General features: G+C 44.7%; 1 protein-coding gene and 1 long non-coding RNA gene across 8 annotated transcripts in view; one reads left to right on the forward strand and one right to left on the reverse strand.

Annotated features, from left to right (window-relative positions):
* The window catches only part of SAMD4A (sterile alpha motif domain containing 4A), a 352931-nt gene that overhangs the window by 244566 nt on the left and 80467 nt on the right, over window positions 1-27898 (reverse strand). The gene's annotated exons all lie outside the window — the stretch shown is intronic.
* Window positions 1099-9573, forward strand: LOC123618862 (uncharacterized). The gene is made up of 3 exons (XR_006727331.2): window positions 1099-1348; window positions 2933-3178; window positions 4217-9573. It is a non-coding gene; the product is annotated as an uncharacterized LOC123618862 (long non-coding RNA).

The following is a 27898-nucleotide window of genomic DNA, read 5'->3' on the forward strand; positions in this document are numbered from 1 at the left end:
CCCAGCACGTAAGCAAGCAAAATGTCATAATATTTCTAGGACAGGGCTGACCTCTCAAGTTTCCCATTCATAGTCATCTAGGCACTTAAAAGGAGTGACAGAGCCTTCTGAAGCTAGACAAGGGAGCCACAATTTGGCCCATTTGGGTTTTAAGAGTGTTGTCAGAACAAGAAGTCTGACCAGGCCCGAGATGGCTCACAAATACAATGACGGTGAGAATTTCTGTTTTAAGGCATCATGACCATAGACTCACATCCTTATAAACCACCCCTACATCTTGCCAGAGTTCTGTGTGGCTCCAAGGAGGAGGGTGGAGAGGGGTCCACAGGAGACCCAGAGGAGCCTGGACCACAGAGCCAGAGCATTACCTCTAAACGGTTGCTCCGGAGAGCCGTTTGGTGAAGAAGTATCAACTCACAGGTCTGATGATGAGCCACGAGACACGCAGCAACAGGAGCGAAATTCTCTTGGTTAGAGGACCATAGTATTTTGCTGAGTTTGGGGGGAGGGCAGGGACGCTGTCAGGTTATCTGGAGCTGAACACATTACAGTTGAACCAGATGTTAGGTGAAAAAGTTGTGAGTTGACGGAATTATCACATAAGGGATTGCTCCATCTCCTCCCTCTCCACGTGTCCTCCTCCTTTTCTCCCTGCCTCTGGTGTCCACCAGGCACAGATCAGCATTATTGAGTGTCCAGCTGGGTATTGTGATGTCAGAGGCATCACCCACAGTGGTTGAGGAAACTAGCAGCCCAGCCCTGTTTGGGGACACATGGCCTCGATTGGAGCTCTCGTGACACCATGTGACACCACTTTCGTTCCATCTACCTGAAAACATCTCACACCTCCTACATCTCCAGAAGCCCTCAGTGTACCCTCCCCAAACCAATATGGTGCTTCAGGGAAACCAAGGCACAGAGAAACTTGCTCAAGGTCAGGAAGCAATACGCTGGTACTGCCATGAACACTGCCAGAGCTTCCTGACCTCTTGTCCACACCAGTCCAGGGGACCCGGCTGCCTTTTATAGAAAGTTTCCACACACCTTCTATTCCTAACCTCAATCACAAGCATCACCGGTCCACATGCTTCAGAAGCACCAGCAGACTCTGTGTCACAGCCTTAGTAACGTCCCCTTTTAGGACCATGAGCACCACTTGTTTGCACTGGACACTGAATTCTTGATACTCTTCTTGGACTGCTTTTTTGTTTTTATTTCCAACAGAGGTAACTAATCAGGGCTTTACAGATCAAGAAAACCAACTATGGTTCGCCAAGAAAAAGCAGCAGCTTACCATACGTGACTGTGCCCCAAGATGCCAAGAATGTCAAGAGTCTGCAGTTTGAGGGTAGGAAGAATTCTTTGTTACTAATGGCCCAGGGTGAGGGCAGTACCTATCTTTTTTGTTTTTCTTTTGCAAGCTAACAGTAACATATTGAGAAAATGAAAGATAATCTAATAGAGATCACATATATGTATACGTACACATATATGTGTGTGTATGTATTTAAAAAGTTTTTTCTTATAGAAGTATAGTTGATTTACAATGTTAGTTTCAGGTGTATAGCAAAGTGTTTCAGTTATACGTATATATTATGTTTATGTATGTATTTTAAAAGTTTTCAGAATGTCTTGACCTTGAGATCTAAAATGGGTAGAGCCTTTGGGAAAAAAAGGAAGCAAGCCCCTCTGAATAAGATCTGCATGTGAAGGTGGAGAACAGATATGTAACCTTTAGCATATGGCTTGCTCCACTATTCAGTGAACAGATTCCAGTCCCTAAATAAAGCCCCGGAAAGCACACATATTGGACGAACTAGCTCATTTATAAAACAACTGAGGGGCCAAGACAGGGAGTGCTCACTGGCCAATAAGATGACTTGGTTTCCCAACATGACAGAAATGCATTTCAACCATGTAGTAAATAAAATAAAACTTCATTGTCAAAGAACCCCAACTGTCCCCCATGTGATCTGCCTTTGAGGCCTCCTCATGTGACTGGCCTCCCAATTTAGAGCGTAACCAACTCCCAATGACCTGTAATAACACCATTCCCAAATTAGAGCTCTCAATTTGACTTGGCCTCGGTCCCTCCCTCAAAGCAAAATAAAGCATCCGTTTTCTTTTTTTCACATTCATAATACTCTCCTTTTCGAGTTGCCAACTCAAACCCTGCTCCAGTCAGATTGAGCCCTTCCTCTATTTTTTTTTCTGGTTAGCCAAAGAGCCTGATGGAAAAACACCAAGAGACAAAAACAAAAACAAAATCAGACAAAAATTCCAAGTAAGTGACATTCAGCTGGAAAAGCTATGATTCACATGCAAATAAAAATCTCCCTGAATTCACTGTTTTATGACGCAAGCCCCTGGCTTCAACATAAAAAGGGCAGAATGAAATCACCCACAATTAAACTCACCCTGGAATACTGGAATTCTCTGGCTAGACTTCCCCAGTTAATGATAAGACCCCCCCTCCCCCATAATGGAATGAAGCTAATTGTGTTGGATCCCAGGGTATCCCCAACTCAGCTGACATTCACAGCTGGGCATTCCCCAGTCCAGCATGGTCCACCTTCCCACAGCCCTGACCTGGGCTAGCCAGCCCACGTGGAGATGGGGCTCAAGCCTCTCAGTGGCAGCCCTCCTTTCTGGGCAGACACCGGGGATTGTGCTGAGAACCCTGGCCCTCGCCCCCACACCCCACCCCTGGATGCTAGTGTGCCAGAAAGCTTTCTTAGGAGCTCTGGGAAGTTCTCCCCAAGACTAAACGGAGCCTTTGTTTGAACTTCACAGCATCCTCAGCCTCTGATCTCAAGTCCAGGCCAGTGATAGTCCAGCAAGTCACCTCTCCTGACTGGTAGACAATTTACCATTTCACTTTCCCTTCTTCTCCAGGGGAAAGTTGGTCAGACACCACTTTCTTTTTCTCCAGATGGTTCCCTTATGATGCACACTCCATCTGCCCAAGAGTCACAGAATTCTGGAGACAGAAGGGCCCTCAGAGGTTCTCCAGCCCTTCCTTTACTAGTTGTGGGCCTCTCATCACTGGATTCCTCCCTGCTGGTCACCTGGCCTGAGCCACTCCCTAGTCATGGGGAGTCTACTTCCACCATCAAAGACATCTGGGATTACCGAAGCCGCAGTCAGCCTCTCTGCAACTTCTTCCCATTCAGCAAAGGTGAGTTTTCCTGAAACTGCAAAGAATAAATCTACAGACACTTGTTCACCCATGATCAGAGCCGCATTATTCACAATAACCAAAAGCAACCCAAACGTCCATCAATAGTAAATGGCTAAACAAAATGTGGGAGTATACATACAACAGAATATCGTTCAGCCTTTAAAAGGAAGGAAATTCTGACACACGCTGCAAAAGGGATAAATCTTGAAAACATTATACTAAGTGAAAGGAGCCTGATATGGAATACAAATATTGTATGATTACACTTATATGAGGCACCCAGAATAGGCAAATTCATAGAGACGGTAGGCAGAATAGTGGTTACCAGGGGCTCAGGGGAGGAGGGGACATTATTGTTTAATGTGTAAAGAGTTTCTGTTTGAGATGATGAAGAAGCTTTGGAAATGGAGAGTGGTGATGGTACTGCAACATTGTAAACATAATGAATGTAATAGAACTGCACACATAACAACTTTCAAAATGGCACATTTTATGTAACATCTATTCTACTACAGTGAAAAAAATACAAAAAAATTAGATAAATTGACTTCCCCTTTCCCAAGATAGCCATGCCTCTAAATTTTCTTTTTCAGGCTAAAACCCCCCGTTCCTTCTAATAATCTTTAGATAATATGATTTCTAGACCCCACGGCTTCCTGGACACCTTCCTCTGGGCCCACTCAGTGTCTCTTTGGAAACCTGGTGCCCAGAAATGAACAGGAGACTGTGCTTGGCTACCAGCTCCCCAATGTCTCCCTCAGAGGCACCCAGCTCAGCTCCCAGTCGAAAGCCACATAGAATGGGCCCACTGACTGCCTGTTTTGGATGCCAGGGCAAAAAGGTCCGAGTTCAAAAGCCATGCCATATCCACCCCCCTACCCCCGTGGCTGCTTCCCCAAGCCCAGATCCATTTCCCAGACAGCTGTGGGCAGCTGAAGCTGAGAAGTGAAACTGGCAGAGGCAACTGGCTGGTGGGGTGTGGGGTGTGGGGTCGGGGGAAGCATCTCATCTAAGCACACTCGGGCCTTTCCACAGATTTCCCTCCATTCCCGTGGGTGTTTGGCAAACGGAAACGGAGCAGGCACGGGAGGCATCTCTCTCCAGGCACTCGGGGATGCCTCTTACCAGCCACCCACCAGCAGCCTGTAGCCGGCATCACGGGGCTCAGCCACCCAAGCTGGACCAGCCTTGCTGGGCGCCAAGCACTCGTCCCTCTCTGTCCATCTGGAAAAGGTTTGAAAGTTTGAAGCAGAAAAGTTCCCTTCTGCATTTTAAAGGATGTGGAAACTGAGTAGCCTGGGTGTTGGTCTGATTCCACGAGTGAGTAATCCATTTCCTGAAAGTAAACTGCTCACCCTTTGGAAGTGGACCAGGGATTTTGGGGTGCCATGTGAAGTGTCACTAACTGGGTAAATATTTACTGGCAGAAGCCACGGAGCTTTTCTAGGAATGTCAGTTAATTTACTAAATGAATGACCCTTAAGGTGACAACCTAAAAAAAAGTTAACTTGTCTTTTAATGGGTGAGCATTTTATGCCTGGGATGGGGTATTAGGAGGGAGGGTGCTTCTCTGACTAGTTAGAATAACCACATATAAATTAAAACCAGGCCTGACTTTAAAATCTCTACCTTCTAACTTTTCTTGACGCCTGATTTTCTATTAAAATCTGAGCCGATGATTGGTTGACTTTGGAAAACTCTGTTCTCTATGCCAATAATTTGCCTGGAGTTTCAAATGACAGGATTTGAAAAATGCCTTCTCTGGGAGTCTACTGGCTTCGGGGATTCCATATAGAGGATCCCATATATCTGCCACTTACTAAAAGACTGTGCCCTTCTGGATATACCTAGAGTCATGCCTCTCACTCTCCTGTGTGGAACAATTTAGACTTCAATCAGGTGGCTTGAAAAAGCCTTTTGCACTGATGAATAAAAAGGTGATTTCTTTTTGGCTCAAATGATCACTTAAACAATCTTTTCAAAAAGACTCCCGTGTCCCCTGCTTCATGAAACAGGCAATCTGCAGGAAGTAATCTAAATTTTCTGATTAAAACTATGCAGACAGATGAGTGTTTTTGGAGCTCTGCTGGGAAGAGGAAGAGTTTGTATGTGAGGCAGCCTCTGATGTAGGAATAAATCAGGCTGAGAAGTGATTCTCAGTGGAAGAATCATGGAAGTGATGAAGTTGACAGAGAAAGGTCATTCTGGATTCCCATCCTCATGCTCAGCCTCCCGCCAGCGCTCAGTCTCTCTCAGGACGAGCCCTTTTAGTAAAGAGTTTGGGAAACATATGTGACTGTGTTGAGCTCGGGCACCACCACCCCCCATGCAGTTTTCCGAGACAGAAATGGAGGTTTCCCTGACTCTGCCCAAACGGAGTCGGGATATGTCCCGAACTCCGTTCCACCTCACAGACACTTGCGTCTGGTTTTAGGCCAACCGTACGGTATCCTAGAATCAGATGCCATCTACCTGCTGTTCCTTCCCTAACAGGGGTGCTCTGGGAAGGGGATGACTCTGTGACTCCAAGAGATGACAACCCTCCCTAGTGTGCTGGAGCCTAAGCCCGCGAAGGCCAGAGCATCAGTACACGCTTCTGTCCCTGGAGAACCAGGCAGGGTGCTCACTTGGGTACACAGCTTCCCCCCGGAAGGCCCATCTCTCACAGCACTGCACGGCGGCTGGCATGGATGGAAACAATATGCTGGCTGCCAAGAACACAGGGTTGGTGGTCCAGGTAGCCAGCAATGTTAAAAACAGTGTTTTCCTTGTTCATTCATTTCCTTCCTTTCCAATCTACGAGGGCCTATCTATGAGGTGGCATTGCTTAAACAGAAGTCACTGAATGCCTGAAAAACAGGGCTGGCCTATTCTGTTAGTAGAGTGGGAATTTGCTCTTAGTTGATTTCCTTTTATGCTTTCATTTGGCACATATAAATATTGTATTATCTTTGTATTTCTCTATTGTATTGTCTGTTTAATTTATCTTTTGAAGCATGAGGACATAGTCAGAGTGCAGATCCAGAGGAAGATGACTATGTGCTGAGAAACTCTATCGTCAATACTTTTTGGAACAAAAGCAAATGCTTACAATATAAGTGATGATCAATGAGCATTCATAACCACAGAATAACGAGGAGTTGGGAAATGTCAGAGAAATTCACAAGATGAGCCTTGAACGGGATGTGTGCTGGGAGGGACACCTGTTGACAGTTAAGGATCCAGACACAGTGTTTGTCCCTTGGTTACCCTTGGCACCTGCACTCAACAGCCTCTAGGAAACCACCTTATTCTATTTTCTCTGTGACTCTCTCCTGTACAGGCTTGGCCTGAGGAGATGGAGAGGTCACAGAGGAGAGCCAATGGAATGAAATAGGAGAGACAGGAGGCTGGCAGGGAACTAAGCAAGCCCCAGTTGCTTCTGCTGCTTGCTTTCTTTCTTTTAAAAAAAAAAATTTGGGGGGTACTTTATTTATTTAATGGAAGTACTAGGGATTGAACCCAGGACCTCGTGCGCATGCTAAGCACGTGCTCTACCACTGAGCTCTACCCTCCCTCTGTTTCTGCTGCCTTTTGAATCCCGGGAGTAAGTACAACATACAGACGCTTCCCCCTATAAACGCATACCTCAAGATCCTTCCATGCGTGCAGCAGACTGCCCGCGACCTCGGACATTTACTATGGGGTGAGAACAGGGCTCCTGCTTTACCCAGGGACGCCCCTGTAATGGAACCCCCACCTCAGGTGTGTCCATGATCTTCAGCCCTGCACTCGCTGTGAGGCAGTCCGAGTAACCAAGGGTCGGATCACGCCCGCTCTCCCCGAGACCTGCACTGCTTCTGAAAATGCAACGTTGCCGCCCTCATAGACCTTTCTGTCATCTGAGCAGTGGTCTGTCACAACTCACTTCACCTGCTTGTGCTTTGGGAGATTTTCCCATTTTAGTGAAACAGAGAAACTGCTGAGCTGGCCTCCCTGAATACTTTTCACTTGGGGCCCCATCCAGAAGTGACTAAAAAGTTTTCCAAAATGAGCGGTGTCCCCCCACGTGTAATCCTGTATGCACACAGGACTACATCTATCTGCTCAGCCTCTGGTGTTGAACATCTTAACATCTATGGAATACTTTTTTTTTAAGTTTGCCAACTCCCTTTCTAAATATCTTTACACCTAATTTTCAAAACAAGCGTGACGGGGCAGGTTGTGAGGAAACAGGCTGGTGGAGGTGAAGTGACTGACGTGCCCCAGGTGCTCCACGCCCGCCCGAGCCCCGGTCCCCAGTCCGGCGTGGGTGCCTGCTGTCCTCTCGCTGGAAGGAAGGTCTGCATGGCTTGGCCTCACCTGCCCACTGTCTTCTTACAGATGAAGCTAAACCTGGATGGCATTAGAAACTTAATAATAGTTTGAGAGCAAATCTTAGCAGTCTCCAAAGCAGTCGAGAATCAGATTCTGCAAGCAAATAAGACATCATTGCCTATTTCTTCTTCCTCTGGCTCTGCTGGCGGGTGTGAGTGAATTGAGTGTGCCGGGTGAGGGGAGTACAGCCTCCAGAACATACCATTATGATTATCTAACAATAACAACACTCTCACTGGCAGCGTCCACTGAAAAGATGAAAAGCATGAGGTTTCTTTTACTCTACATGGCAACAAGCTTCTGAAGTTAAAAAAAAAAGTAAAAATATAAACTGCTTCATTAGGTCTCAGTGATGCTGGTTACTTTGAGTTTTATTCCAACTTTAACAGTAGGAACTGAACAAGTTTCTGGATCTTGTCTCAACTAAGACGCTTTCCAATGTTCCAGAAAAGGATATTTAACAAATGGGGTTAAGTTAAGTAACTGAAGTTTAGTTAACTTTCTCTTAAACTAGCCCTACAGAAAAGTACTCATACACCAAAAAGGCCTCTATATCCACATTACAACCCTAAACATGATCTCTGCTCACAATCCAGAGACACACACCCTCCAAGTCTCTCACTCACAGACCTGAAAACTACACCATGTTGGCAAAAAGCAACTTCACAGCAGATGCATTACAAAGTGAGCAGTGATATATTCAGGCCCAATTTGCCATGCATTGTCTTATTAAGTTTTATTTTCTGATAAGTAATCTTTTTTTTCAAACAGAAAAGCTGGCAGTTGTATTAAGACCATTGCATTTTCACTTACACATTTCTTTTTCTACAGCTCCATGAAGACTAGGAAAATATTTCTGTTATTATAAAGAACTACACAGTGACGTCAGATGTGCTTATGCGATTTCCCACCAAACAACATGGGAATGAATGATGGCAAAGGACTGAGGAATAATACATACATAAGGGATGTAGCACCAGTGGGACTGGGAACACACACACTCCATCTTCTCCAGACACGCACACACCTGCTCCACCAACTTGGCCTCCAAATCCTCCAGGTCATTATTCCAACTTGTCCTCTCTACCTCGGGTCCCAGACAAGATCCCCTCGTCAAATCTTGAAGATTATCCAACAGAAAGAAGTACTTCCCTTCTCACATTCTGAGAGATGGGTGGATCTGATAAGGACAAGCAGATGGAAGGGTTACAGTGGGGAAACTAGCAATAGGAAATGGTTTGGTTTGGAGCTGTCTCCCAACTGCAGACAGGAGCTCAGGGATATAGTCCTAGGTTCTAAGTCCAAGAATGGAATCTCTTGTGCCTTAATTTCCTCATAAGAAAAGCAAATAAATCCTTCTATCACCAGCCACTTCCAAAGAATGACATGGAGAACAGTGATTTGTGCATCTAAAAGCTCAGTACAAAGGGTAATGATAAGGCCTTCACTTTGAATGTCCTTGTCTAAAGATCTGTACTCCTATGGACTAAAGGCTTCACTCATGTGCAGGCCTCAGGGTGTCCTCTGAAATCCAGTCTGAAATCCTGCATCATCTGGAAAGGGAAGAAAATTTAAATGTTCTTGGTTGCAAATTGATATTTTTAGCACTCTTAGGAAAAGATTAGACTGTTTTTCATGTAATTCATTTCTCATAATATCAGCACTTGTGTTTCAAGAGCACGTAGCAGGGAGCTATTGTTGGAGAAGACAAGATTAGAATAAAATGGCTGAGTTTTAAGGTATATTGCTCATTCTTTTCTTTTGCTGAAAATATCTTCTCAATATCTACTTTCCATTTAGCAGCTACCCCCCCCAAATATACATATATATTCCTGGTCCAATGGACTGTAGACATATAAGAATCGCCAGAAAACAACTTTAAATATTTGACCTTCAGTCCCAATCTCCAAAAATGACGGGAAACTGGCACATTTGTGAGTTTCCGCAAATTTCTACCAGTCTGTCAGACACAAAATTCAAACCCGCGTCAAGAAAAACATAAGTGTTGGAATATCTGTCTTCCTTGTTTCCTCTGCTTCTTCCTGCTGCCTCCTTCTTGTCTCTTTTACTACTTTTAAATGTTACATAGCACAAAGAAAGGGGAATGGCACTTGAAAAAGGTTTGGGGCAGGTTTGGGCAAGCATAAGGCAAAATACAAGATTGGGATTATCCAGGGTTCCAATACTCCATGCTTTCCTGAGAGACTGATACATGTATACATACGTAAAAAAAGGTGTGTGTGTATATATATGTATATATACGCTGCATGCACACACACAGATTATAGGTGGGTAGGTAGAGAGAGAGAGCAAGATTGAATGAATGAATAAGATTTGGCTGCAGGTCATTGGAGACTATTTAAAAAGCATTCAGATACTAGTATAAACCCCAGGAGACTAATTCAGTAGACAAAAATGCCCTTTTAACCAAACAACTCAAACATAGGAGAGAATTTCCTCCTTTCACCAAAGCCAAATATTTTACTGCACTTTAAAAGACTAATTAAAACAATACTGTGGTATTCAGACATGCGTGGGTTATGGAGAGGAATCTTCACTTCATAAGCAGACGCCGAATCTACGGTGAGAGTCATGCAGGAGTCGCAGGGACTGGTTTCATTAATATTCACATATCCACTTGGGAAGGAACCGTAGCTTGGAACTATGATTTCCATTACAAAGCCCTGAAATGCCAGGAATGAGTCATGCCTTGCGCCTGGGCACTGCACTGATTTTCTCCATTAACCAGGCGCACAAACTGACAACTTCCAGGAGAAAAGCTGAATGAGTCAGTTTTAGAAATAAACCACATCGGAATACTATGCGTGGAGGAGGTCGGGTAATAGGAACTCAGTTTGGGTTTTTTTTTTTTTTTTTTTTTTTTGGTTTTGGTTTGTTCTCTTTAAATAGAAGCATTCATATAATGTATTTCTCTGAAGATAGCCAAAAGCATAGATCCACCCAATTATAAGGATTCTAACACCATAACCCAATTGGCTGCCCAAACACTACATCATGTGGTAAAACTGCTAGGATCAATAATAGCTTTTCAAGGACAATTCCACAGCCGCTTTAAAACACAGTGCATAACCTTTGGACTGCTTCCAAACATCTTCTCTTGTCTTTTCTTTTTCCTTTTTATTTATTTAAAAAAATTTATTGAAATAGTCAGTTTACAATATTGTGTCAATTTCTGGTGTATAGTGTAATGTTTCAGTCATACGTATACATACATATATTCATTTTCATATTTTCTCGTTATAGTTTACTATAAGGTATTGAATATAGTTCCTTGTGCTGTACAGTATAAACTTGTTAATCTATTTTATATATAGTATTTAGTATCTGCAAATCTTGAACTTCCAATTTATCCCTCCCCATCCCCTTTCCCCTCCTGACAACCATTAGTTTGTTTTCTATGTCTGTGAGTCTGACTTCCTTCTACAGGTGTCGTCCACTAGCTGACTTTCACAGAGAAATGGGAAGTCGTTAGAAGGTAGCAAGTTAGATAACAAAGTGGCCAGAACTTGGGCAGGGCATGAGCAGTGTTTCAGCAGGTACAAACGAACCTCTGGCTTCAGTGGGAAGCAAAGTGCATAATGCAAGGCTCTGGACCGTGGGGACCTCTGTGCATCCTGGCTTGCTCCCCCTTGCCATTCTAGCTATGGAAACTGCAGTCCAGATCTCCTCAGATCTCCTCTTTCTTGAGAAGAGCTTCCTATGTTTAAGAGATAAAGGCCGACCTGACTACCTGGCTACCTATTAAGACAATTTTTAGTTGAGTACATTTTGGGAAGCCCTGCAAGGTGGAAATACTGAAAGTACAAAAAGTAGCACTGGCTAACATCTTTTCAGAATTTCTAATCTTAAGTTTGAACCTGGACCATAATATAATTTGGAAACTGAGAGGAATCATGATAAATGGAGAAATCCATATACTCCAAAAGCGCTTGTAAAGCCAAACTGTGTAGTGATTCAGCCAGGGTGATTACAAGGAGCCAGCCTATCTCTTTTCTAATAAGGACCTGCTGTGGGCTCCTCCGTCCAGGATTATACTCAGTTGTTCTACATCTTTCCTAGGGCTTGCTTTTTCTTTTTTTGGATTTGGCCTCCAATGTTTAGGCACGAGTCAGTACACACAGATGAATAGATGAGCTGAGCTAATTTAAGGGAGCCCTTCCATGGAAGGATTCTTTTTTAGCCCTCTATATTTAGGTTAAGGCTCTGCCTGCACAAAACATTAACTGAAGGGCTGACTTTTCTAAATCGTGCAAGTGAGGAATCTCTTTTATGGGATCTTCTTCCTAACAGGCTACTTGCTTGTTCCCTGGGTTCTGATGTCCCCATAACCACAGAGCCTTAAAACTGGCCAATTAAGGTGACCTCACTTATATTACAGGGTGGCTCTAACCTCGCATTCACAAATGCAGTGAGCACATGCTATGCTGGGGATCCAGGCTGGTAAATATTCCTACCAGACAAAACTTGATAAAACTTAATTTGATATGACAACTCGATTGAATTGCTACCAGAAGCCATCATTTTGATTAAATCACAGAGTTCCTAAGTCTTACATTTAGTAACCAACTCAAGACCTTGAACCTTTCCACTGCTGAAATGTGAATTCTTATGTTCTTACCCTGTTGCTAAATCAGACCTAATGAGTGGCTAAGGAATGAGTTTAAGGTTTAGCCCTCAAGCAAAAATTGCAGAAAGATCCCGTGACTTCCTGGGTATAAAATAAGCTGCTCTCCATGTTATGGGGTTCTCTGTCATTCTTTTAAAATCTCGCCAGTCCCATTGCTTTGGGTGTCATTTGAGGCATGGATACATTGATGCTAAGGTATATACCACATTGTCACAATGACAACGTGTCAATGGATTTCCTTCTCATGTTTTTGACATTTCAAGACATCTGCAGAAAGGGAGACTCCATCTGTGTCCTCCTGCTGGCAGAGACTAAACACCTATGTGGTAGAAACCAAGCCAGGATCCATTCAGTGTCAGAATGGGCCTTTGGAGAACAGAATCAATTATCCATTATCTTCTCTTTTGTTTCTCAAATTCTCGGGCATGCTGGAAAGGTCATTTTAAGCAAGCTGCTGTTGCGATTCTTACTTTTTAAGAGAATTTATATCCAAAAAGAAACTTAGAACAGCTGCAAAACTCTTGCCTTTCTCTCCCTGAAGATAGAATAAACTGACTTGGCAGCATCATTGCTGCCACTGAATATATTAACTTCTTAAATGAGATAAACCTCTTGCCAGGTTCTCACCCATTCTGCAGGGACATAGGCTTCCTTTGCACAACCTCTTCTTCCCATTGAAAAGAATGAGAACACCCTGCCTTAATGTTTTGGCATGTCTTTTCGGATGCAAGATGGACGTTAAAATAGATTTAGGCCCCAATGGGGAGAAGTAAATGAATTTTTTTCACATCCCTCTCCCCCTTAATTGTATGTGGCCCGAGCGTGGCTTTTCAAGACTCAGAGACAAGACTGCACACTCAGATAGAGGCATGGGAGACTTCAGAAACCAGGGAAGAGTGGCCCCCAGAGTTAAGGTCTGAAAAAGAAACCAATCCAGATCCATGGGCTGAGGTTTGAAGTTGAAGAGTAATGGCTGTGACTGTTTACACAGACAGAAGACAGTTATTTAAGGGTGAAATCTGATCTACCTGTAGCTCAGCCAAAATGATGATCTGAGAAAAGTGTTATGCTATTTCTTCTCAGACTCAGCTGCCGAAGGGCCCGGTGGAGCAGCAGGCCTGTCGGGCTGGGGGCCGCTGCTTCCTCCCAAGGGCTGTAAAGCCACTCACCCTCCTCACCCTCACCCCAGGGGCCCAGGACCCCCCTGCAGAGCTTCCCCTCAATGATGCCTGGGCATCCTGACAGCAGGTGGGGATTCAGTGGACTTCCAGAATGTTCCTTCTAAGCGGGCTGAGAGGGTAAATGAAAACAGTCCAAACTTCAAGTGCTAAATGCAACAGGCAGCCTTTCAAGGGCTAAGAGCAACAGATTGCCCGCTTTGCTGACACTGTCACAAAACCCCTGGTCAAGAACAAGAAAGCCGTTATTTTTTCACTGATCCTGAGAGCTATTCCCTGTATTGTTTTCTAATTTTGGAAGCACCAAATAAGGACGATTTTTGGTTCAAGGTGGGGGCTGGAATGTTTATATGACCTCACTCTTTCTTACATAATGTATTAATCAGGCCCTTTAGGCCTGAGTTTGAAGGAGACAAATTCTCCCTCTGGACATGTGTCACTCCCCCTGAAGTTGATGTGACTTGGCTGTCAGACAGCTGGGGGCAAACTTCACTCTTCAGCAAGGATGTGATGGATAAGAAATGGTTTCCAAGATTGGAATATGATGCTCTGATAAACAGCCACAGGAGGAGTATGGAAAAAATGACTCTAAAGCCCACACCAGCAAACACTTCCCATCATTTCTGAGTCTACGCATCTACCTTTCTAGCTTGCAAGGGAACCTTTGCTCAAGGGCCTCAGGCACCCACTCTGGAAATCACCCAAGATCCCTTCAGGTGTGCCTCCACTGCAGGCAGAATGCAGACTGGGCCAGAAGATCTCTCTTCCAACTGTTAATGTGGTGATATTTCACTCTCAGTCACTTCGTGGGAAGATGCATAGCAGGTTTCAGAGCCACAAATTACTTTATAGTTGCACTTTATCATTTCATTGTTCCCATGTTACAGACAGACTTCTTCGGTAATTGATCTTGATTTGGTGCACATAGAGATTTATTGTGTGCTGCCTTGTTCCAAGAAGAATTTTACACGACTCACAAGTGGTCTTAGTAACTGCTCCTACGTCCCCATAACACTTGAAAAGCGATACAGTCAGCCCTCCTATCCGTGGGTCCTGCATCCTTGGGCTGAACCCATGGTTGCAGAACCCTGGACAGGAGGGCTGACTGCATTATCCTCTTGTAACTTGGATGAGTTCTTAAAAATTGAACGTAGCCTTTACACAGCTAAAGTTGAAAGCAAATCAAACGTAAGGCATTCCAATCCTCCAATTTTTTACTTAACAAATCCCAAGATGACGGGCATCCTCTCAGGGGCTCTGTGGCTTTGTGCAGCCCTTTCTGAAGTCCTACTGGTCCAGCTATGAGTGCGCAGAGGAAGGGGCAGACAGCGACAGATCCCACGCCCTCACAAAGCATGACATCTACTGATGCCTGAAAGCAAAGTCTCCTGTGATGGGTTTTGATCATCCCCACCTCCCCGACACCCTAGCAAAGAGTGAAGATGACTGCACACATCCCAGAGCTCAGATGAAATTAAAAAAAAAAAAAAAAGAAAGAGAAACAGCTGACTGTGCCCTCAAGAAAAAAAAATCTGTAATCTGAAAGGGAAGCAATAGACAGGGGTACCGCAGGACATTTCCTGCCTGTCACCCCATGCCTCCACATCTCCCATCTCTTTGTCCTGAAGTTTGACTTCCTGCTGGGGCTCTGCTGTACATCTTCCCTGAGGTGTTGGTTCAGGCCTACGTGTTGAGCCCTGATAATCCAAGCTTCCACTTCATGCCCACTGGCATTTGGTACACTGCCACGGTCACTGGTCTGAGATGTGGAGACCTACCCTCAGACCGGTTCAGATTCTGGCTTCACGCACACTGAACTCTGGAAGACTGAGTTCATTTCACATTTCAGTCAAGTCCAAGATTCCTGCCACTCAAGATCCTCCACAGCTTGATCCCAAGCTGCCTTCCACTTCTCTTACTTTCCCCGACCCTACGCCCCAGGGCAGACCTTGGGCTCCTGCTACCCCTCTACGAGGGGGAGCATTGCCCATCTTCCCTTGAAGGCTAAATCCACCTCTGTCCTTGAGCAAATTCACTCAACAAACACAAACAGCATTCACTGTGTGCCAGGCACTGTTCTGAGCACTTGACGTGTCTCACCGAATCCTTACAACAGCCCTGAGAGGAAAGTACTACCAGTATCCCCGATTGAAAGTCGAGGAAGCAGAGGCACCGAGATGTGACCCCGCCTTGGTGCTCAAGGAGCCACGGCCAAGTAGCAAGGCCAAGGTTCAAAACTGGTGGTCCCACCCTAGACTCCGTGTTTTTAAGGCAATGCCAGGCTGCCTCTTTCATAAAATCTGCATGTCCCAACTCCAGCTAAAATTTCTCTCTCCTCCTAAATTTCATAGCCCTTTAGGGGTCTCTCTCTTGTGGTCCTACCATTTTCTTCCTAACTTTTGAGATGTTTATGGGCATTCCCTCTTTCCTGGTAGCTGGTAAGCTCCGTGAGGACTGGATCCATGTTGTATTGGACATTGGCCCCGACCTCTCACCCCTGAGCCCTGCATGTGCTCCGTGCATGTCAGTCAGTATTCGCAGATGGGAGAAAGCTGACCAGGAAGGAAGGAGGAGCCCACTCAGCTTAGGGACGCCCTGCCGGAGTGAGGAAACACCTCAGTCTTTGTTTTCATCCCTGTGTGGCTGTGATTCTTATGTTTACTTTGGTTGTTTTTGGAGCAATTTTGGCTGCTGTGGTAAGGAAGGCAGGTCGTTTTGAAGATTAAAGCTGCTGTGTCCTGCGTGCTTGGGAGGCAGGAGCAGTCGGGTTGCCCTTTGTTCTTCCCGCACATGAGCCCCTTGGAGAGGCAGTGGTGAGGACAGTGACAAGAGCTGCAATAACCAGAACAGAAACCACTATCAATTACCGCACACCCACGCTGGGCGCCTTCCAGCCAGTGTCTGCAATCAGCTCAGTAACCCTGCAAGCTAGGCCTTATCACCCTGATTTTACAGATGGGAACTGAGATTCAGAAAGGCTAATTCATTTGGCCAAGGTCGCAAGTAAGACACAGCTAAGAGGTGTGAACCCAGTTCTGCTCTCCTTGGGGTCGGTCTGGGTCCATCCCATCCTCTGGAGCTAAGAAAAGCAAGTCACGTGGCCCACTCATTCTCTGCTCCCTGGACTCTCTGTGTGGTTCAGTCTTTTAGGCGAAAAGCTACCCTCACACATGCACAGTTCTTCCAAGAAACCAGATGAACAGTAACCTACTTCTACATTGCTCGGCGAGCCTTTAATTACTGGGAACAGACAGGATCACAGTCACCAGAATGCACCGTGACATCTACAAGAGGGGGGGCCGATGGCGGGCAAGGGATGCAGCCAGATTTGTTTGGCATCAAAGAGGCAGAGAGAGAACTAAGTGTCCTGTTTAGAAGCAAGAATAAACCCCCTTTCATTAATCTATAAAGTTGCCTGAGTTGGGCCACAACAAACACTCAAAGTCTTCAGAACATCGCCACAAAAACATGTTAGTGGTCTGGGGTGTAAACAGCTGTTTTTCTTCATATGGGAAGAGTGATGCTTTTCACTCCACAGGGGTGGGCGCAGAAGGGAATCCCTCAAAATGCAGCAGACACTTAAACATGATTCTGCGCTGATTCATCCAATCTGCAACAGTATTCCACTCACTTTGGGATTCTTGGCGCAAAGTGTTCTCTCAGTGCTGGCAAAATCATCTTTCCACGCTAAGTGATAGACCACTTCCTCTAACATGCTCTAAAGCTCACAACACGTTTAACTTAGACTTAATTTTGTGTGCGAGAGAAAAGTGATGCCATCGCAAGCAGAAATCCTAATAGCCACTGGGGCCGAGTTAAAAACCAACCACATTAACAGTGGATTCAACAAAAGAGTCGCTTCTGAAGATAAAAGCCCCCATTAAATAGTCTTCATCTGCTTGTTTCAGCCAGACTTGACATACTAGCTACTCATTTCCAGCCATGGTGATTTCAAGTCTGCGACTTGCTCCTTTGAGGCAGCATTCCACGGAAAACACACGTTCTGAAGGGAGCCTCTGAAGAGAAAGCCGCAACCTTCCCCTCTCGAAGGGACCCAGAGTTGAGGGCATGTGAATTCTTTAACAGTCCCTGGGTTAAGTCTCCTATAGTGAGTAGAATATAAGGAAGAAGACGTGGAGCTATGTTTGGGGAATTTCACAGTAATCAACTTATAACACGGAGCCAGGCAGAACCTATAAACTCAGCAGCCTGGCCACTGTTCTGGCATCTAAGTGGTGCTTCTTCTCAGTTTAAATTAAAAGAAGACAAAGCCTAGCAGCCTAATCTAAATTTCCTCTGCTCTGTCATCTTCGACGCTGATCTGAGGTTCCTACTTCTTTCTGTGTCCTTTCCTGTCTGGAAGTTCAAGCCCTACTTGATCTTCCAGGGTAACACAGTGGAGGGAAGAACCCAGATTCTCTGGGTTCAGGCTCGGCCTCTGTCCCTCACCAGGTCTGTGACCCTGGGCAAGTGACTTACCTGTCGCCTGTAAAATGGGACTGGTGATAACAGAACCAATTTCATAGGGATGTTCTAAGGAGTAAACTAGAAAGGGGATTCATTTAAAACAGAAGTGCCACGTAAGTGTTAGCTATTGTTACATTGATTTATTGTTATTGTTCCTCCTTCCTGTCTTTTTTTGCTTGCTTTTTTTCAACAAATAGTTACTGATTATCCCCATGATACAAGACTCTACACTGGGTGCTAAATGAACTGCAAATAGAGGCAGGATATAGTCTCTGGCCTCCAAGGAAAGAAAGAAGGTAAAAAGCTATAGTAGAAAAGAAATTGCTGGTCTGGGATTTGGGGAAACTAGACTCTGGCCCTAACACTGTCGCTAACTTCTTTATGGCTTTCTTATCTGTGAACGGCAAGGTCCTTCTAGAGGTCTTGACAATTGAAAGTAATAGTACATAGTATGTATACGTATGATTGAAACATTATGCTGTACACCAGAAATTGACACAACATAACTGACTATACTTCAATTTAAAAAAGAAAGTAATAGTACATAGTACACAGCCAGGCCCTGCACACCTTGTCATCTGAGAGATGATACAAGTACCACAAAAGCTCAGAAGGAAGAGAAATGGTTTCTGGTTGGGCCAGTCCCAGAAGGCAGCACAGGCTGAGAATCTGCTCAGCCCTCAAGGCTTGGCTGGAGGTTGGGAGATGGGGGGGTGCTGTTTCAAGCAGAGAGAGGCTATAATGTCCAGAGGCTCAGGAGTACTTAGGAACTAGTAAACAGGGCATTTTGGCTGTAGCTGAGAACCGGTTTGGGGAACACAGGAGGGAAGACAAGCAAGGTCAGCTTTCTGAGGGCTGGTGCGCAGCAAAACCATTGGCAGTTTTTGACGAGGAAATCATATCAGAACGGCGTGGTCTGGGGAGACACATCTGGTGGTGGCCTGCAGGAGGGAGTGGGTGGGGAGTGAACAGTTGGAGGACAACTGCCTCAGGAAGGCAGGGGATGTCTGCAGCTCGGGAGGGAGGGGCCCCACCACGGAGCAGCTGTCAGGTCCGGGGCGGGCACTCCCTTAGCCTCTCCTATCCACAGTTCTCTCGTGTTAACAAAACGATAACAGCAAAGTGTGAGCACAGGGCCTGCACGTTGTAAGGACTCAGCAACCATTACCTAGAGAAGAAAGTGATGGATGTGAGAAAAGTTTTGAACAGAGAATCACTATTTTCCTGTAAGTCAGTTATTGGTGAAACAAATACCAGGCGACAGTAAGAGGGGGGCCACTTAGAGACTTCCTCCAAGTCACCGGCACAGCGGGCTGGGAGAAGATGACCAAGGGAGCCGGTCATCCAGGAGAATGTCAGGAAGCAGAGGCACAGCATGACCATCTCCCTGGCTCTTCACTCAGAATGACCCGTGGGAACGACACTGAGGTGGCTGCGTAGACCAGGGAGAGAGAAAGCCAAAGCCCTTGCTGGACCTGGAGCCCTGACCTCCATGCATGGTCCCTGGGGAAGGGACGAGAGGCTCCACCCTCAGCTCTCAGCCCAGAGTCACCAATGCTGCAGATCACAGCTATGACTGCATCCCACAACAAGACAGTAAGCATTTTTGTTTCCATTTTCAAGGTGAGGAAATTGGGCTGAGGTCACTTGGCGAGCTGTTAACAGCTGAACCCAGAGCCCGGACTTCGTCTTGGACTTGAAAGTCAGTTCCCCTCCCAGCTGTCTCTCAGGCTGCTTCCTCCCCCAAGTCAGCCTTCACAAACAGGTCTAAAACCACAATGCAAAATACAAGAGCATGAAATTGGAAATAAAATAGGTGCTTCTACATCTATTTAAATCCCATTTATTTTTAATAACTACTGAAGTTAGGCTTTGCATGAAAGGTGAAACGTTGGTTTAAGTCTTGATTTATCTCTTGGTTGACTAGTAAAATATTGTGGTTCTGCTCAAGTGAAGAAAAGGCCCATCGAAAATGTCACACTTACTTAGCTTTTCTTAAAGCTAAGTATACACCTCCTGGACACTATCTTCCAGGGTCTTAAGCACCTGTGATTTGCCAACTTTTAGTTTGCTGGTATGTTCCATTCCTCCAACATGCAGGGGTACCTATGAGTCTGCAGGCCTATGGCACCCAAAGGGCTAATGCTCACACTGTCAGTCACACATAAATTCTCATCTTAAGTGGGAATCATTTGTCCTCTCAGTTAAGTGTCTCTGAAAATACATGCTATTTATAAACCAAAGGCATCTGGCTCCAAATGGGGGCTAATTACAATCACAATAAAAAATAATAATGTAAATTGGTTAGCAGGAGAGTCTCCAGTATGAGCAAAAACAATTATGCCAATAAATCTACCTTATCACGAAGTTAATGAGAATATCAGGCCGTAGATGAAGAGCCTCACATAGGCATTTTTAAATAAAATCCACAAAGTATCACTGTCCATCTCTCCATTGACCTGGAGGGTTCCCTCTTGACCTCAGTGGTCCAGAACAACACTTCTGGGGTTTTTCCACAATCATCTGCTGCTTCTGATGCCTTACAACAGTTGGCTGGAGTAACTTCTGTCAGTTTTGCTTAGTCATGGATGCCTTGAGTCTCTCATCAGACTTAATTGAAGAACCAAAAAGTCTCTCTGTTACTAGGTTTTACCTGAACAACAATGGAAGCAATTTGTGTCTTCAACTCACTCCCTGAGCTTTGGAGTTCACACCCTGCCCAGGTGTGTAGTTGTGTCTTCTTGTCACTGGGAAAGAAAATCTACTATTACTCAAAGTAAGGAAAACAAGATTTCAGGTTCTGACATCTCCTTTCTTCCAAAGGCCTGAAATATCAGGTAAGCAGTTCTTCCAATCTGTTCAGAGCTTAGTCAGGACATTTTGGTTATTTCAGACCCAGAAAATCCTCAGAAACCAGGGTCCATTATGTAGGGTCATAGAGATGGAGACGGATGAGGATCAAGGAGGAATTCATGAGGATCGAGGAAATCCAACCAGTTTCACCTGAAGATCTCCGTGGCCATCCATCTTTTCTGCCATCTGCTCCAAACTTGGACCTATGCCCTGAGAGGCAAAAGACAATTCCATCCATCTTAAAAGTCCATTCAGGTGAAATGCCATTAAGTTGCATTATTTTCCAGAACTACAGAGAGAAACATTTCTTTTCTAGTTGAGATGGCAGCCATCCGTTGTTCCTCATTAACCTGAGAGAAGCATCTGGTTTGTGCTAGAGAATAAAATAATTCACAATCTACCAAAATTAAACCCGTAAGAGCTATTACTGAAATGCAGAATGGCCTCTTATTTGCTGGAGGTGGGTGGATTCATGCTTTCTCACGAAGTTCATGTTCTGGCATTCTTATCTTTGGGATCCACATTCCCTGGGTGAACAGGAACCCAGTCCTCATACCTGTTTTATGATTTTAAGCATTCCACATCAGCACAAATGAAAGCACATTCATACGGCTTTTATTGTGAAAGACAATCACCACCTCGTTGTAAAATATTCTTCTTCTTGAATAATTCTTCTCAGACACCTCTGTTAACAGGTCTGGGATCCACAGGCGTCCTCACGTTTTTCCTGCAGTTGTTTGTGTTCTGATACAGAGTCTAGACGCAGCACAGAAATGGAGGAAGGTCTTTCCACAATGTTTTTAGACCAAAGAGGATAGAAAATGAATGAAAACAAACAGACTGGATTTTGGAACACTTCAAATCAGATTTCTTTCACTAAATCCTGACCTCACTTTATGCGAAATAGGTATATTCCTAAACCACCTAATGTAAGTCATTTCAATAAATCAAAGCTCGTTATTTAAAGGAATTTCTCTCTCTCTCTCCCCTCTCCCTCACTCTCTTTATTGGGTTCACATAAATAAACACAGATTTCAAACCTTTTTAAGCCAAAGATCATATCTTTCCTGGAACAACTGCTTTGAAATATATTGTTCAACTCCAAATGGTTTCTCCCTTATTTATTTCGGAGTTCTTTGAACTGAACTACATTTGCTTAGGGAGAGAGAAGGAGAGAGAGGAAGAAAGGAGAAGAGAAGGTGGAAGAGAGGGGAGAGAGGAAGGCAGGGGGAGGCGGGGAGAGAGAAAGTGCACCTACTTCAGAGAGCTTGCACAAATGGTTCTGCCCCCAGTTTCCCTCAATTAGCATGTGTCCTTGGATGCACAAGATAAGGGAGATGTGTGTCTGCTCTCTCCTCAGCCTGGCTCAGCTCTCCTGTAAATCACATAGTATAAGCATCTTGACATACTCAGTATACACGTATATTTTACACAACATGCCACCACTAAAAAAGAAACTCTAATCCAACACATATAGTAGCTTGCATCGACACATACAATATCTTGGATTGGGTTGACAGTTAATCTTAAAAAAAAACAAAAAAACTGGTTAAAGCATGGAATTATAAATGATTCTCTCATTATATATCTATATCTATATCTATATCTATCTATCTATATAAATTGACATTTATTCATTGATATTTAAATACATGAGTGTACACTCATTCACAAATTTGCTACAAGAGCAATCCTTGGTCTTTGACGATGGGCCCACTTTCTGGAATCCCCAATTGTCTCTCCTGCATGAACCAGAAATCTGCTCTGATTTTTTCAGGTTCAGTTTCAAAGACAGCTGAAAAGCAATCTGACTGTGGAAGTTGCCTAGATTTTTATGACTATCCCCCTAATCTTTTAGAGTTATCTTGTGTGAACTTTCTTTGGCCACAACTTTTTTTTAAGCAAATCCATTACTGACAAGTTCTTCCGAGACAACAGTATAATTTTCATAGAAACAACTCTCCTTTTCACATTTGTGTATCATCTGTTTATGTAATATTAGTTACATGTCTTAAATGGAAGAGGTACAACTGGCATAAACAGGTTTGGCAGCAAACAACTCTCAACTGGATTCCAACTGAGCTGACCAGAGAAGTAGGAGGGCCCAAGAGAGGGCAGCTGACCTCCCTAGCACGGCACAGACATCCACATGCTTGCCTGCCGGGGCAGAGAGCACAGCTTGACTGCTGGGTGGGGCCAATGAGCCCCTCTGCACCTCCTCTGAGGCTCAGCCAAAGAAATAGCTAATGATCTAGTCCAGTGATGGAGGGGGGAGATGACCGGGTTGGACCGAGGGAGGAACAGTAGGTTGGTCTTTAACCTGATGCCTTTCTAAGTCTGAACGGTAATTCGGTCTGCCCAACTTTTATCTTACAGACTACTGGATAAACCTCCTCATGAGGTACAATACATAACACTGCTGTAAACAGAACAGAAATAAATAGTAGCCATGCTTTTGGCTAAACAGAAAAATGAAAACACAAAATACATATATAAGTATATATTATACAAATATGTATATACTTTTAAATATAGAGTCTATTACATATAAAAGTATATATACTATATATTTTATAATATATATTTTATAGTTTAAAGTATCTAGTATATCACATATAAAAATATATATGCTATATATTTTAAAGTATATAGCATATATAAGTACATAGTATATGTTATAAATATATATACTTATTTTAAAGTATATATCTATGTTATTATGTATAATATATATTCTGCGTTTTAGTTATATAGGTATATATATAAGTGTATATACAGATGTATGTGGTGTACACGTGTGTGTATTTACTTATCTGATGATGCTTCATGAGATGTGGAGGTTCACAATGTATGTTAAGATCCTTTGACTAAAATCTCTAATCCTTAAAATTCAGCTGGATTGAAAAATCAGCTTAGTTGCCTTGGTTCAGTACTTCAGACCTCAGTCCATCATTTTACTCATCATTGCTACTACACAGGGTTTGGATAAAAATATTTTGAATGAAAAGTATCTGAGGCTGAATCCAGTCTCAGTGTCAAGGAGTGAAAGCCCGTAATAGTCCATCCTGGCTAACGACACTTTGCAATGCTTGCAGTTTTGAGGAATGGGGTATTTAAAGGGGTTTTATTTAGCTCCGGAGTTTTATTTATTTATGATTTATTGTTTACATCCTGCCCATTTCCATGAAGGATTTGAGGCAGCTTGGCTCTTCAGTTAAACCCATTCTCAATCAGTTCAGTCACTTCTCCGTCATCCAGCTACGTCCAACTTCAATGAGTCGTTTTCCCAGTGTGTTCAATTAACTCAGACCCCTGTGGTCAGGGACTTCTACTGAGCAACAAAGGCAGTGCTTTTGCAGAGTCTGTGACCTTTGGTTTGCTGCCCAGTGCAGGGAGCCACCCTAGCAGCACAGGAAATCCTGGCCAGAACTTCCCAGGGCATCCCCTTTGGTGTCCAAACCTCACTGGGCGGAGGCATGGGGTGTGGAGACCCACAGGGTTGGCAGCAGCTCCACATCCTGTGCTGAGGAAGCAGAAAAGTGGACTCAGGACCCTCCCTGATGAGAATATAGGGCATCAGTAAGTGCCCCATCCAGTAGGGGTCTCCACCAATATGCTCAATGATCACACGTCCTCCTGTGTGAAACAAGAAGATGGGTAAAGCCTTGACCTTGGCTCCTATGGATCTCCACCCAGTCAAGTCTTCGACTAAATGGAACAAAGCATCCATCGGCATCATTTCAACCTGTCATTGATCTCTCTGGGCTGAGGAGGCCACCCAACTTCACTATGCCTGATTTTTCCATCTATACCTTAGTGATGGAAACACAGGTCAGAGACATGCTTGATGAACCTCAGGGGAAGAGCTGCCATGTGTGGCTGCAGCACAAGCCCCTGAGTGTCCTTGTGCCTGAGAGGTGCTCCTATCTGCCACATGTGACCACCTCCTCGGGCTCCCAGCACCTGCTCTTGCCTCTCCCTGGTGGGAATGGCTGCCCATCTCAGTGCCTACCACTTTCCCAGGTGGTGGATAAGTGCTGCATTTAACCATATACTCCTGTTAGCTAGCCTGCATGCCTGGTGATTCTGCTCTCTGAGAGGACAGATAGATTCAGCACCCAGTACACAGCTGTCAACACGAGGGACTGTCCTCAGACAGAAGAGAGATGCCTTTGATCATGTAAAGATGTTTTTCCATGAGTGGGGACTGAGGGGAGTGTCCTCCACACTCTCCCACTAACCTCTTTGCAACCAAGAGCAGACATCAAGAAACAGCTGGCTGACTCTGGGTGCAGTCTGTGGCCATGGAACAGTATGGAGCTAACTTGCACACACAAGGAATGAATCCATGACCCACACTAACAGTTTCACTAAGGACTGAGATCAACGCATAGCCACAAGATGCAAATGTTGGTCTTGACTAGGATGGGTGCTATCGTCACCCATCTCCAGGTGGAGACTCTGGGCTAGATTCCCCAAGGGTCTACCTCAGTGCTCTGCTTTTATCTGCTAATTGGCACTCTGTTCTAACCACCTGGACAGACACAAATATGGCAGACACACCGGGGGAGGGCTTTGAATTCTTTAGAAATAAAAATGGCAACAAAGAAATCTATAGACACCATATTATGTACCTGAAGTATAGGTGTGGACAAGAATTTTTATTCTACATAATTTTACTCTAATATGTCAGGGCAAAGAAATGTATATTACTGTCTTAGGTATAAAGATGTCCATAGACCAAAAGATAAAGTTTGAATCACACTTTTCTACTTACAAAGCACTTCCAAATGCTACCTTGTGCAGTATCATTATTACAACCTTCCTTGCTAGATGAGGAAACTGAGGCTTAGGAGAAAGCAAGTGATCTGAGACTAAAAGGACTGGAGGTGCATGCTTGGATTTCAAGTCTAATATAAGCCTCAAAGTTTCTGGTAAAAAACTGTGCATGAATTTCACTTAATAAGATGACTTAAAAAATGTGGTTCAGGGAGCTGCTGTTAAAAGACATCATGAGATTTTAAACTCAAAGGAAAAAAACACTCTTAAGTTAATGTTTTTATCCAGTCATTCCATCCAGAGCACACTGAGTGTCTAAGTTAGCCAAGCTGGAAAATGACTCGTGATGACTGGATTGTTCTCTACCACTGGCATCATCAGGGAAGGTAGTCTGTCTCCATCCTGATGGCAGGACTGCTGCCATCCCCGGGGCTCCTGCTCCCACAAACTGTCTAGGAACGCTCCTCAGCATTACCAAGAAATTTCTCCTGTCCGTGCAAACAGAAGATACTTGTGGCAAGGCTTGTGCTGGGGCAAACGTACCTAGAGAGAAATGGATAACCAAGTGACAACTGCCTGTGCTTCTGTCCTCGACCAAGTGTTTCCTGGAACAAGTTACCCAGCTTCTCAGAAGACTCTTGGTTTCCTCTAGTAAGATACAGGGAAAATAAAAATAATGTCTACTTCTCACATTCCTAGGAGGACAAATGGAAATAAGGTGATTTGAGAACAACACAGCCACCCTACAAAGAAGAGCTTAGATACCAGTGACGTCTGGAAAATTAGCCTCACCCAGACCCAGGGACAAGGGGAGTGAGCTGACAGGCACCCATATGGTGGGCCTGGCTCACTTCTCAGCTTCTTCCCTGCCCCAAGGACATGCCCAGTGATGACACTGGCCACCTAAACTCTGTCCCAGTGAGTTCTGCTATTTAGCTCTGTGGGGTGGTCCCAAGTGTAGTCCCAGACAATGACACAGCACAGGTAGTTTCCAAGCTGAATTTCCAGAGTCCAGAGTCAGCCAGACCTCTAACAGCTGGGCTCCCTGACTTTCTGTTTGTTTGGTTTTCGGTGTCATGTTCTACCTTAGGACCACTAGCCCCCGAGGTTTAGGGGGAGGTGGCTGACCATCCATCTTTGTTTCCCCACAGCATCACCAGGTAGAACATCCTCAGGAATCATTTGCTGAAGAATGAGAACACAGATAGGGATTCATCAGTTGATTATTCATGGTCCAGATGAAGGAAGGGCTATAAAAGTGCCAAACACTCCCTACCCTAAAAAAAAAAAAAAAAAAAACCCACACAAAATATCTTAACCCTGATAAAAAGGATACTGCCAGGGAAGATGGCAGGCCTCCTATGAACTGAATTCTCAGCCATGATGTGTCTCAAATGCATCACAGGCTGTAGAGATATTGGTCCCCTTGGCCCTCGAGCAGTCAGGGACGGCCCAAGGTAGCTAAGTGACCCAAGTGTGCTGAACAAATGTAGCATTTTCTCCATGTGCCCAGGCACATAAGGGACCGAGAGCCAGCCGCAGCCATTTGGAACCACAATCCTAAACATCTCTCTCTAGTACAGTAAGCCAGAGATAGAATGGATGCTAAGTTCCTAAGTTTCATGACTGCTTCCTTGCCTGATTCCTCCCTTATGACATGAGGTCCTCACAAGTACCCTGTGAGCAAGGCATTCCTAGTTATAGATCTGCAAACTCAGCCTCAGAGAAGCCAAGCAAGTTGCCCAGGGCCATCTTTTTCAAAGCACCAGATTGGCCCCAATTCTGCTCACCTACTACACAGGGTGTAGGATGTGCCTAGCCACAGGGCACACCTAACTCCTCAGCCTGACTTCTCTTCTGCTGAATGATAATAGTAACCTTGGAAGATGTGAGAGTGAGAATCAAAAGTGAAAAGTAAGGACACTCTACTGGGAAAAAAATTCCTTGGAGGAACCCTGTAAAGACGGAATGACCCTCATTTGGAGACGGAGTGCACATCACAGTGAGGATGTCACAAATGGGGTGGAGAGCTCAGGCAGTGGCTGGGTGAGAAAGAGAGTCTTCTCACTGGGCAGTTGGCTGTGATAGGGACAGACGGCTACCCAGAGCAGGGTGTCACACAAGCTGCTGGAAGTGTAGCTCTGAGGCTCAGGATAGGGGCTGTCTAAAGGTGGGACTTAGCAGTCATTTGCCCATAGAAGAAACTTTGAGGGTGGCTGAGGCTCGGCAGGAAAATGTAGCCCAGATCTGGACCATGATGGGGTTGCTGAGCCTCTGGGAGAGGTCCGAGAGCTCTACAGCTCCAGGCTAAAACTTCTGACGAATTGGAAGGCCAGATAGTTACACCTTCCCTTTAGGGTCCTTTCACAGCTACTTCATGTGATTCAATTAAAGAATGTTCTTGACCTCAAGATCCTAGAATCTAAAGCTCAGCTG

The sequence above is a fragment of the Camelus bactrianus genome, chromosome 6 (genome assembly GCF_048773025.1).
Source record: "Camelus bactrianus isolate YW-2024 breed Bactrian camel chromosome 6, ASM4877302v1, whole genome shotgun sequence".
NCBI classification, from domain to species: Eukaryota; Metazoa; Chordata; class Mammalia; order Artiodactyla; family Camelidae; genus Camelus; species Camelus bactrianus.